Genomic DNA, 12,592 nt, shown 5'->3' with positions numbered 1-12,592 from the left:
CTAATTCATTTTCATGCTGTTGGCCAATATATGTTATTCCTTTAAAATACTTTTACTTTTAATTATGCAAATTAGCCTTGATGAAAAACTCTATAGCTGTATGTAAAATTGCAAAAAGCAGACTAGTAGGCTAAAGGGGACTGAACAATCTTGATAAGGTCAGTAAACAGACTGATAGGCATGTCTATACTCCTCTATTTGCAACAGAAGATCAAAATGTAGTTTCTCAAGCATGAAAATCTGCTCAAGAATCTATTTTTAATCTCCTAAAATTATGTCCTCCTTCTTTTCAAGAGTCAATAATGAAAGCCATTATATTTCTGTTTACTGTCTTTTAATTAGTGAGAAATTTTAATAAATTTATTGTATGTCAGTCAATAAACCCCTATTTAACTTAATTAGCCAAATTCATGCCATCAGAAATTTTTAAAATTATTTCTCTTTCTTTCAGCATTGTATATATACATATATATATATATAGAGAGAGAGAGATTGCATATGTATATATCATATATATATAATATATATACATGCACACACAAATATATATAAATTTAATTTAATACATAAATATATATGTATAATACATATCATATATATGTGTATGCGTGTGTGTGTATGTGTGTGTGTGTGTAAGTGTGTGTGTGAGTGAGTGTACATATGTATACACACACACATATAGATTGAAATATGTATGTCAATAGATATATATGCATATATGCATATGTGTGTCTGTGTATATAATAAATACTCACGTGATAATGATAATTTATAAATATTAGGGTCATAATCTGTGTATGTTCTCCTATTTCTCTTGTGAATGTGTTTTTTTTTCAATTTTGCCAGTCACTTGGTAATAAGTGGACATTGGAAAATGACTACTGTGTCTTGAAAGAGACTTTATATATATATATATATTTAAGCATATATGTGTATAAATGAAAGTACATATATATACACACACTCCCACAAAAACACATGCGTATATATAAACCTATTTATACATGTGTATACATGTTCTGCATATATATGTATATGTATGTATATATAGTTAATCCAAACATGAAAACACAAAGAGAAAACACAACACGAGGACATGGAACAAGTATAGTATTATTGGATGCTCAGGGAAGAAGGAAAGATATATATATATATATATATATATGGAAAAAATAGTCATGGTAGGAAATGCTAAAGTAATTTTATAAAAAAACCTTTCAGTACCGGTTTCAGCCATTGAGACTTTTTCAACTGTAAGTATGGAAAACAATTAAATTTTGGAAAAATTAAAAGAAATGTTTTTTTAAAGAATATTTGCATAGTATTCAAATACAAGGGGCATTTTCCTTGTATCTGCCTGTCTCTGTCTCTCTTGTTTACTCTTGTGGGTTTGATTGAAACCGGTACTGAAATGCTTTTTATAAAATAATTTTAGCATTCTCTACCTTGACTCTTTTTTCCATATATATCAACTCGTGTGTTACTTTTCAATCTTCTCCATATATATATATATATATACATACACTCATATCTATATAATTATGTATGTATGTTAGAGAGAGTGAGGTCAAGAGAGGAGAGATATTAATCGACACCTGCACAGTTTTATACCTACATACATATGCATTCAATAAATATACATATATACAACACATACTCTTATTAAATACAGCTAAACCAATATTTATTTCATTTGATACCTATCCGCATACAACATATTTCTTACAATCATTTTGCAGTCTATGTATGTGTAAGATAGTAGAAGAAAATTTAATATTGCTTCTTTTATGTAAATGTTTATATGTGTTATATCTGCAAGATTAGACACTAGAAGAATTATGTGAGTTTTAATATCTGTTTCATATATATATATCAAGTAAGCTTTTATTTCTGGCAGTATTTGTGTATTGAATGATAAATTAGTTTAAAGAAAGATGAAAACTGACAATTTGTGATGTTGTATTGGTTTTATGTCTGAAAATTTTATTCACTAAAGATTAAGAGAAAATATTGATGTCTTTTCTTTAGAAATTTCAACTAATTTTTCTTGTAATCAATAGGTCAGTTATTGAACAAAGCGACACATTTCATTGATCACGAGGAATATGTTTGGCTTCAAAATGAGAGGAAAAATTGAGAAAATATTTAATTAGTCTAAAAAAAAGAAATACAACTCAATTTACTTTTAAGATTTGTTTTGCATTATTGTATTGTAATTCTTTTTGTTACTCCCATCAAAATTCAATTAAAGTTTCAACAGAGGAATACTTTATGTGGTTTGGTTTATCTCAGATATAATTAAATTACCTTTTTTTTTCATTTGTTTAGTGTTTGTGACTGTTTATATATTTTTCTGTTTTCTTTTTATTCTCTAAAGATATCTATGTGGAATATAAGAACCAGAGACTAGTATTGTTCTTCATAACAACAGTAAAGCTTTTCAATAGCACTTTTCTTTCTATTTTTGAATTATTATTTTCATCATAAAATGCTAGAATTATAATTATCAAGAACTAAAAATGGAACATGGAAACCTTTTGTTCTGGAACAGTTATTTGTAAAAAAAAAAAGAAAGAAAAGATATTTTCTTTGTAAATAATGGAACAACAACAAAGACAGAGAGAAAGAGTAAAATAATGTAAAAAAATGAGAGAGCAAAGAAGTGCCAAATATTGACACAATGGAATAAAACCAATTTGGTGACAATTTTAATTTGTCATAATGATATACTCATGAGCAAAACAGACAATCTAAAACAATAATAGAATAAACTTGATGAACCAATAATGATATAAATATAATTTGTTTTGTCTGATTCCTCTATTAACAATTATTTAAAAACAGTCTTTTGCGGATTGCTGTTTATCAGAATATAGAGTAAAAGAATTTATGAAATTCTATGAACAAAGGAAATAAATTTCAATTTATTTTGAAGATAAATTATACTTATTTACTGCAATATTGTACTAAACATTAAATATAAATACTCTTGAGTTCTCGTCACCATCCAGCAGTATGCCTCATCTACATTTCCTCAGCCTCAATTACTTCTATTTCTGCAAAGTAAAGCATGCAAGAGTGTCTATTGTATTCTTCAGTTGGCACATGGCTATGATCAGAGATATTTCTAAGAACACTGTAACAAATTATGATTACATCTTCCATGAATATAACAATAAAACTGGCAATAATCTACACATAAAATCCTGCAACAAGATTAGAAATGAAATAAAATGTTTAATTTCTGATAATTAATATATTTACATTTATTACGTTACAAACACATTTTTGACTCCTCTCTATTTATGCATGTGTGTGTGTGTGCATGTGTGTGTTGGCACTGTACTTGTTTTGCAACTGATCTTATCAGAGTGTCTATTGAAACTGAAACAATTACACCATGAAAGGGTCATTTTAGCCTCATTTGCATTTATTTCTTGTTAATACAGTTTATTATTACAATCTATAATAGAATATACCATTAGAAATAAACTAAAAATGAACATAATAGTTTGTGTTCTTAAATAGCTAAATTGTCTCTTCCACAATATAATTGTTTATATACAAACGTACAAGTTCATGCATACACACAAATATATATGTGTGTAAACACACACACACATAAATATTTACATGTATACATGTATATGTGCTTTTTGGCATGTACAAATTATATGTCCTTATGAATAACCAGCCTCAGCGTGGCAGCAAATTAATGTTTCATGACGATACATGAAAGTATTAATTGGAAGTTGTTTTTGTGAGGCAAGGAAAATAATTGTTTAAAAAGTTGATACATAATTTGATTTGAATCTTACAACAAATTTATACATGCTTTCTTTCTTTTAAATTTTCATTTCAGACATTATACAATTATTTTCAAAAGAATATTTCAACTTGATATTTTCCACAGATGGAAAAGCCACAGTAAAATTAACATGGAATTAGAGTTATGCATACTTCTATTTTGTTTAGCTTCGTCTCTTTGTGTGAATCTTACTTATTATGTTAAAGATGGACAAACCTCAAATTCACTTGTTGCCAATATTGCTGCTGATGCACAGTTATGGGACAATGTTCTAAATAAATACAGAAATTTTATCTCATTTAGTCAACTGCCAGGAGAAAAGACTGACAGTTCTCAGTTGTTCAATGTTACTAAGACTGGCAAACTCTACACTGCTAAGACAATTGATGCTGAAATCTTATGTAAATATAACATGGAATGTTTTAGAATGGTGGATGTAGCAATTCATCAAAAAGAATCTTTTGTTGAAGTTTTAGAAATAAAAATTGTTATTCAGGATATTAATGAACATCAACCTGAGTTTCTAAATAAAAATATAAATTTAGAATTTTCTGAAGGTGATCGGGAAGGTATGATGAAAGCTATTCCAAATGCCATTGACAGAGATATAGGATTGCTGCATTCACAGATATCATACTTCCTAAAGAACAATAATAGTAATCTTTTCACCTTATCAGTTTCAAAAAATATGGATGGTACTTCCAAACTTGGTATTATTTTACGAGAAAAACTTGATAGAGAATTAAAAGATTCTTATCAACTTCAAGTTATTGCAAAAGATGGTGGCCATCCCCCTAAAGAAGGTGTTCTAAATATTCAAATAACAGTTCGAGATGAAAATGACAATTCCCCTATCTTCTCCCAAAATATTTACAATGTTTCTATCAAAAATAGTTATCAAAGATCAATGCCTATAGTCACTTTATCAGCAACTGACTTAGATTCTGGTGAAAATGGTAAAGTAATGTTCCAGTTCAGTTCCAAAACATCAGAGAGTGCCAGAGCCTATTTTAAATTAAATGAATCAACAGGAGAAATCTGGCAACTTCAAAAGTTTCCACCTGGATCAAAAAGGACATATAAATTATTTGTTAAAGCCAAGGATGGAGGAAATCCATCTTTGAGCTCAGTTGCTATGGTTTTAGTGAATATAAATAGTCAAGAGAATAATCCGCCTGATATAGATATCAGCTTTATATCAAAATCAGCTGGAGATTCACCCAGTATTTCAGAGGGAGTAAAAGTTGATAGTTTTATTGCGTATGTAAAGGTCACTGATAATGATGTTGGCGAAAATGGTGAAATTAGCTGTCACCTTCATCATGATAAACTACAGCTTAAGAATCATGGGAGAAAGAAGTATATGCTGATAATTAAGAAAACAATTGATAGAGAAACAAAAAACAACATAGATTTCACAATAGTCTGCCAAGATAGAGGATCACCACCTTTAAAAACAGCCAAACAATTCTCTATTCAAGTAGATGATGTTAATGATATTCAACCAGAGTTTATCAAAGACATCTTTACATTTTTTACATATGAAAATGAAGAAGCAAATTTTCCTATTGGTTTCATTAATGCAACAGACGAGGATTTGGATTCCGGTGGTAAACTTATGTACCACTTGGAAAATAGCAAACAAACCCATGCTTTTAAAATTTCCCATTTAGGATTTATTTCAACAACACAATCTCTAGATCGTGAACAACAAGAAATATATAAATTCAAGGTTTTTGTGAAAGATAACGGAATACCGCCACTAAATAACGAAGCCAATGTAATTATTGAAGTTATGGATAAAAATGACAATGTTCCATATTTTACATTTCCTAGTGTTAACCCTTTCAATCTGTATGTCTATTACCATCCACAAAGTAAGGGTGTCATCACAACATTAAGAGCTTCTGACAGAGATGAACATGTTAATTCCTTCCTCAAGTATGAAATACTTGAAGGCAATGACAAACATTTATTCAAAGTTAACCCTTACACAGGACTTCTGTCTTTTTCTCGTACAGTTTACCAAAATGATGCTGGATTATATACTTTAAATTTAGTTGTCAAAGACAGTGGTACACCAGTTTTATCAGCAACAACTACACTGTCTTTGACACTAACTGTTAGCAACACAACAGCCAGAATGGACAAACCTGAAGACACAGAATCAGACAACAGAATACATATTAACTTGATGATCATCATAGTTGTGGCTGCAGTAATAGTGTCTGTTGCTATTGTAGTTTCTGTGATTGTATGTGTTGTCCACAAACGGAATGTAAAAGAAAACCAGTATGGTGTGGCCCAGGACTTTGTCGGTGAAAGAAGGCCATCAGGATATGTATGTGAACAAGCATCACCAAAATATGATGTTCCAGTAGGAATTTTATCCGATCAGAAACAAGTCAGAAACACTCAAACAGGCTCACTAAGAAGAGATCCTCATTCTATATATAAACCTGGTCAGAGTTGGAAAGGATCATCATCTGGAGTACATTTTCAAAATATAACACCAGAATCCTATCAAGTAAGCACATTTAAAATTACTTTATATTAATAATTTATCCACTTTAGAATATTTCCTTGTAGATTTCATAAAATATTTGAAGACCTTTATTTGCTTGGGGCATTAAAAATTCATGAGTTTGTTTCTGGATTAATAACTTCTGGAGAGGAAAAAATTAATAAACCATTAGGGAATTATTTCAGTGGAAATGATGGTGTGCTTAATATATCATTCAGCTGATCAGTATATTGGCTGAAGAATCAGCTCCGAATGTGACAGATGGGAAACAAATAGCTACAGCAGATTTACAAAGGAGTGGAGAATATAACAGAAATTAACATTTCCCCAGAGAACAATTTGATAATAATAACTGTTCATATAAAAAGATAATGCTATAATATGCTGATACTATAAAGTGGATAGGGATATATGCCCTACTTTTCACTATGTACATTTCTGTGTTTCAGAATGACTGTTTTATATCACAGATAGTTCATTAATAGATTCATTTTCAATTTATTTCAAAAGAATATTATAATAACATTTTATTTTATTTGAAAATAAAACATATTTGATGTAACAGAACAGCTTTTATAAAAGTATGGCTGTATAGAATGCTTTTAGAATTTTCAAAAACGAAAACATCAAGTAATTCACCAGATAGCTAGACAATAGCATGAAAAGCCAAGTGACATAGATAATTAAATATAATTAATTATTTTAAAATAGAAAAATGCTTTTTGATGAACAAATTTTTGTTAAACATTAAATAGTAAATACACCACTCCCTAAATGTGAGGCTTGATGCTTATGTTAGAAATCAATATTGAATAGTAAAAGTAAAATGGCTGTTGATAAATGATGAAAATTACAGATAATAAGGAATAATATTCAACACAGATTATGATGATGAGAGGAAAATTAGATGGAAAAGCTGCACAGTGAAATGCATAATTCTAGTATATCGACTAATTAGAAGCAAAAGGAAATGGTATCTACAAATGTTCCATATTTAAAACCATTTCAGAGTGTACTTAATTTCATACAACAGTCTTAAAAAATATAAAGATTTAAAGGAAATAGTATTTAGGAACCTAAATGAAAAAACCAAGAAATTAAGTCTTGCTAGTGGCATTATTTTATGTCTATAGCTGTAAGTTGAGTGGTTATAGCATTAGAAAATGCATTTGGTGTTGAAGTACACCAGCTTCAAACCTATATGCACATTAAAGATGTATCAGAAACATTCATTTCTTTCTTAATCTTAAAATCATATTGAAAAACAGAAAAAGGATAATGAGGATTTGAGAAAAAATTTCTTCAAAAATTTCTTACCAAAGTCTTGTTTTCTGGATGCTATAATGATGAGAGACAGTTTGATGTTTATATTTTACCTCTTTTTTGTTTTTTTTTTAATATGAGTATGTGAGGTACAGTGATGGCTGTGTGGTAAGAAGTTTGCTTCCCAACCATATGGTTCTGGGTTCAGTCCCACTGCATGGCACTTTGGGCAAGTGTTTTCTACTATAGCCTCGGGCTGACCAAAGCCTTGTGAGTAGATTTGGTAGACAGAAACTGAAAGAAGCCTGTCGTATATATATATGCATGTTTTTATGTGTCTGTTTTTGTTCCCCTACTATTGCTTGATGACCAATTTTGGTGTGTTTATCCCCATAACTTAACAGTTCAGCAAAAGGGAACAATAAATAAGTACTGGGCAGTATTCCAGCCTGGCCACAGTCAAATGACTGAAACCAGTAAAAGAGTAATAGAATAAAAGAATGTATATATACTACCTAAATAATTAAATTAGTATTAAATAAAGGTAGTGTGACATTGTATGAAGATTGAAAATGTTTGTTTAAAAACAGGAAAATGTGTGCAGTGTAGACAGAAGATTTATATGCTTCAAGAGATCCATTTTGAAATACAGGCTGGGTGTATGTGGACTGAACTATAATTATATATTAAGATTTTTGATCATTGGAAGTTATTGGTATGGAGAAGATTAAATATTGTATAAAGGATCGTGGGTAAGGCCAGAACAATGCGAAGTAAATGCAAGGCAAATCCCAAGAAAACAAATGTGTGAATTAATTAAAATATTGTATTTATTAGTTAGAAAGAAAGAAGCATTTGTGCATAGCTTATTTCATAAATCTTTTAAAATATTCAAAAATTATCATGAGAAAGTAATTTTTAAACTTTATATTTTAAAAAGTTGTTTATTTAGCCCATTATCAATCCTGATGAGAATACCTGTGATGAAAATCATTCCAGTACACCACCCTATCTTTTTGCAGACATAATATATTTCAGATTACATTAAACAATGTGTCCTTCATTTCCTTCAACAGCAGTGTGTGAATTGAATAAGATTTACTGATTATTTATATGGCAAGTGGTGCCACTTCAGAGAGGCCAATTAATCTAAGATGATTATTTGAATAAGTAACAGTGGTTTGTTGAATTTTTTTTAAAGGTATTTCAAGTTCAGACATGACTGTGTGGTTAAGCAGGTGGCTTCGAAATCATATTGTTTCAGGTTCATCCCTGCTACATGGCACCATGGGCAAGTGCCATTTACTATAGCCTCAGGTTGACCAATGTTTAATGAATGAAATTTAGTAGATGAAAACTGTGTTAAAGCCTACCACATGTGAACATGTGATCATGTCTTCCTATGTCCTGGCATTTTTTATGCACTTAAAGCATAATTCAATACCACTACATAATCAGAGACATTGTTTACACTTGCTATTAAAACAGGTCTAGCCATTGAGTCACTCTGTATGGAAAAGCATGGGAATAAATACCTTAACTGTAAAACAAGAAAGGAAGGCATCTGGCTGCAGAATATTGCATCAACAAGTCTTGTCTAACCCATGCCAAGAGGGACAGTGTAGATATAAAACCAGCGATATTTCTCATTTACTGAAATATAATGTTCAGTTGAATTAATATTTCTACAATGGCCAAAGTGTAATTCTTTTTCTTATATTAAAACTAGTCAAATATGTAACAGATTTTTAACTTAGAGAGCAGTAAGTAGAAAAAGACACTGATAATTACTTCTTTTTGTTTTTTTTAATGTTTTATACACCTTTGAGCTTTGTTTTAATACACAGTTTCAGTGTTTACTCTTTTTACTCTTTTTACTTGTTTCAGTCATTTGACTGCGGCCATGCTGGAGCACCGCCTTTTAGTCGAGCAAATCAACCCTGGGACTTATTCTTTGTAAGCCCAGTACTTATTCTATCGGTCTCTTTTTGCCGAACCGCTAAGTGACGGGGACGTAAACACACCAGCATCGGTTGTCAAGCAATGCTAGGGGGACAAACACAAACACACAAACACATACACACACACACACATATATATATATATATATATATATATATATATATATACGACAGGCTTCTTTCAGTTTCCGTCTACCAAATCCACTCACAAGGCATTGGTCGGCCTGGGGCTATAGCAGAAGACACTTGCCCCAGATGCCACGCAGTGGGACTGAACCCGGAACCATGTGGTTGGTTAGCAAGCTACTTACCACACAGCCACTCCTGCGCCTGATATATGATATATAATTGATGATTTCTGTTTTCATATTTCAAGTTTCTTGAAACCCACAGGGTTAGGGCTATTTAGTAACATCTTTTCATGGTCTAAGTTTAAAACCAGCTTTACTGTGTCTAACTCATGCAGGTCGTTAACATATATTGGGATTTGCTAAGTCATCTAAAGTATTCTCTATATAATTATTGAGTTTGTTTTTTTCTCAAAAGAAATCGACTTTTGTTCTGATTGACACAGGGTAACTTGGTACATGGTAACCCTCAAGAATTCTCAGTGACACGTTTTATTGGTAAAGATCAACAACATATGGTTATGTCCCCTGACCGTTTCAGTGAGATGTCAACGATGTCTTCTGTAACTGACAGTGGACATGGCTGCAGTGAAGCAAGCACGGCGCACTATGAAACTTTACCTGGTAAGTTATTTTTGTATATTCTTGTGCTTTCAAAAATAAAAGAGACTTTGTTTAAAATGTTCCTCAATGCACTAATTGGAGAGTTGCATTCTTTTTACAAATACTGATCTCAGATTGGAAAAGCTGTTTAAATTTTATCAACCAATTGCATCAACTATGGATGGAAGCACTCCATCGGTTATGACGATGAGGGTTCTGGTTGATCCGAATCAACGGAACAGCCTGCTCGTGAAATTAACATGTAAGTGGCTGAGCACTCCACAGACACGTGTACCCGTAATGTAGTTCTCGGGGATATTCAGCGTGACACAGAGAGTGACAAGGCCGGCCCTTTGAAATACAAGGTACAACAGAAACAGGAAGTAAGAGTGAGAGAAAGTTGTGGTGAAAGAGTACAGCAGGGATCATCACCATCCCCTGCCGGAGCCTCGTGGAGCTTTAGATGTTTTCGCTCAATAAACACTCACAACGCCCAGTGTGGGAATCGAAACCGCGATCCTATGACCGCGAGTCCGCTGCCCTAACCACTGGGCCATTGCACCTCCACTGCATCAACTATAAATAGGTACAATAGAAGGGTGCAGTTCAGTGCTGTTATCAGCAAAGAGACAGTTGAGGTGATGAGTGCTTCATTAACTTGCACTTTGGGGATTAAATACTACCATGAAATGAAGGAAGGTAACAAAATCGCTGCAGTGTATCTTTCTTTGGTAGCAGATATCAACTTTCTGATGCAGTTTAACCACTGACTATGCATAACATAAATAAAATATTGGTTGAGTTTTTCATTTATTTTCTTTTTTTGTTTGTTTTTGTTTTTTGTTGTTGTTTTTTAAGCATAGCAAACTTATGCGTTTTAGGAGTGGGGAAATGGGATGTTGCAATCTTTATACACTTCCCAAGGACATTATCAATGCAGTTAAATTGATTTCTTACATTTCTTAATGTATTTAATTTAAGAACCAAAAGTTGGAATTCGCAATTAGATCTCTTCTTCCAAGAGAAGCAAATCTATTAAAAGATATTAAATTGAAAGTTTCCCCTTAAATGACTTGATTAATTTTAGCATTAAATGGGAGATTAATTGGACTGTTACAAAGGAAAGCAATTGAATGAACACAAAGTGTGATTTCACGCCTCAGTAATTGAGCCTTGCAACACCTATGAGAACTCTTATTTCAAATTCCAAATGATAAAGCGATAAAAGAAAAGAATACATTGCAAAAGAAAACAAATTCTTCAAGTGCGTCTCATTGATAGCAATACAAAGTGAATAATAGTTACTTGGGGTGGCAGGATACAAATGAGGCTGCTACACTGTCACATTTAATCTATGAGTTGTACAGTTCTACTGAATGAAATTTTAATTGGTTTTTCGAAACTGGCTCTTGTCTAATTGAGAATACTCTCTACAAAACATTAGTATCTTCCTTTCATTACTGCCTTTACTGTGCATGTATTCATGTTCAAGAAATTAAGCATTTCTTTCATTTCTTCCTTTTTGCTCATGCAATGGTACAAATAATTTGTTTTCTCCTCATTTATCTGAAAATATCTTATTTCATTTTATATACATTAATTATCTGGTAGCTTAAACATTCCTCATGGATACTACGTTCTTGTATTTCTTGCCTATCACATTATTCCGATGTTTAATCCTTTGCCTTTCTTATTCTGTTCTTTCTATCTGTGTTCATATTAAGTTTAAATATATAATTGTGACTTGTGATCAAGCCTGACTTAATCATCATCATCATTTAATTAATTATTGATTAATTATCTAGTTGGTTCTTAATTTCAGTTAGATATCTATTCTGAAATAAAATTGTCAATAAAATTTGTATTGGGTCATCCCATAAATAATGCAGTTTTTTTTATACAACCTTTATTTTTCAATATTAAGATAAGCAAAGTTCTTTTTTAATCTAAAACATACTCTCCTTCATTTTCTACAATACTCTTCCATCTAAAATTCACTTGTCTATGATGAAAAATACTCCTCCAGTACTGTTCTACCCTCGTCTACAGAATTCATATTTTTTCTATCCAAATGATTTTGAAAACTGCAGAATAAATGATAATTAGATGGGGTAATGTCTGGCAAATATGGTGGATGGGGCATAATTTTTCATTCAAACTACTCCAGCCTTTGCAATGTCATCCTCACTGTTTATGGCCAATCTTATCCAGTAACTCCTTCATCAGCCAGACTCTGTTGTGTTGCAAACAATCTGAGATGTAGAGCACCATCATGCTGAAAGATCTCACCTTCATCCAAGTTTGG

General features: G+C 31.5%; 1 protein-coding gene across 4 annotated transcripts in view; it reads left to right on the top strand.

Moving 5' to 3' along the window:
* LOC115219538 (protocadherin gamma-B6-like) overlaps window positions 1-12,592 on the top strand; it is a 124,803-nt gene that overhangs the window by 35,097 nt on the left and 77,114 nt on the right. For all 4 annotated transcript variants that reach the window (XR_005001981.1, XR_005001979.1, XR_005001980.1 and 1 more), the window contains 2 exons: window positions 3,863-6,335; window positions 10,131-10,308. The gene's annotated coding sequence lies outside the window, so the exon portion shown is untranslated. The remainder of the gene's footprint in view (window positions 1-3,862; window positions 6,336-10,130; window positions 10,309-12,592) is intronic.

This window comes from Octopus sinensis, linkage group LG14, assembly GCF_006345805.1.
Source record: "Octopus sinensis linkage group LG14, ASM634580v1, whole genome shotgun sequence".
Classification (NCBI taxonomy): Eukaryota; Metazoa; Mollusca; class Cephalopoda; order Octopoda; family Octopodidae; genus Octopus; species Octopus sinensis.
Note: the sequence above shows the minus strand (reverse complement) of the source record. Positions and strands in the feature narration are given on the sequence as shown.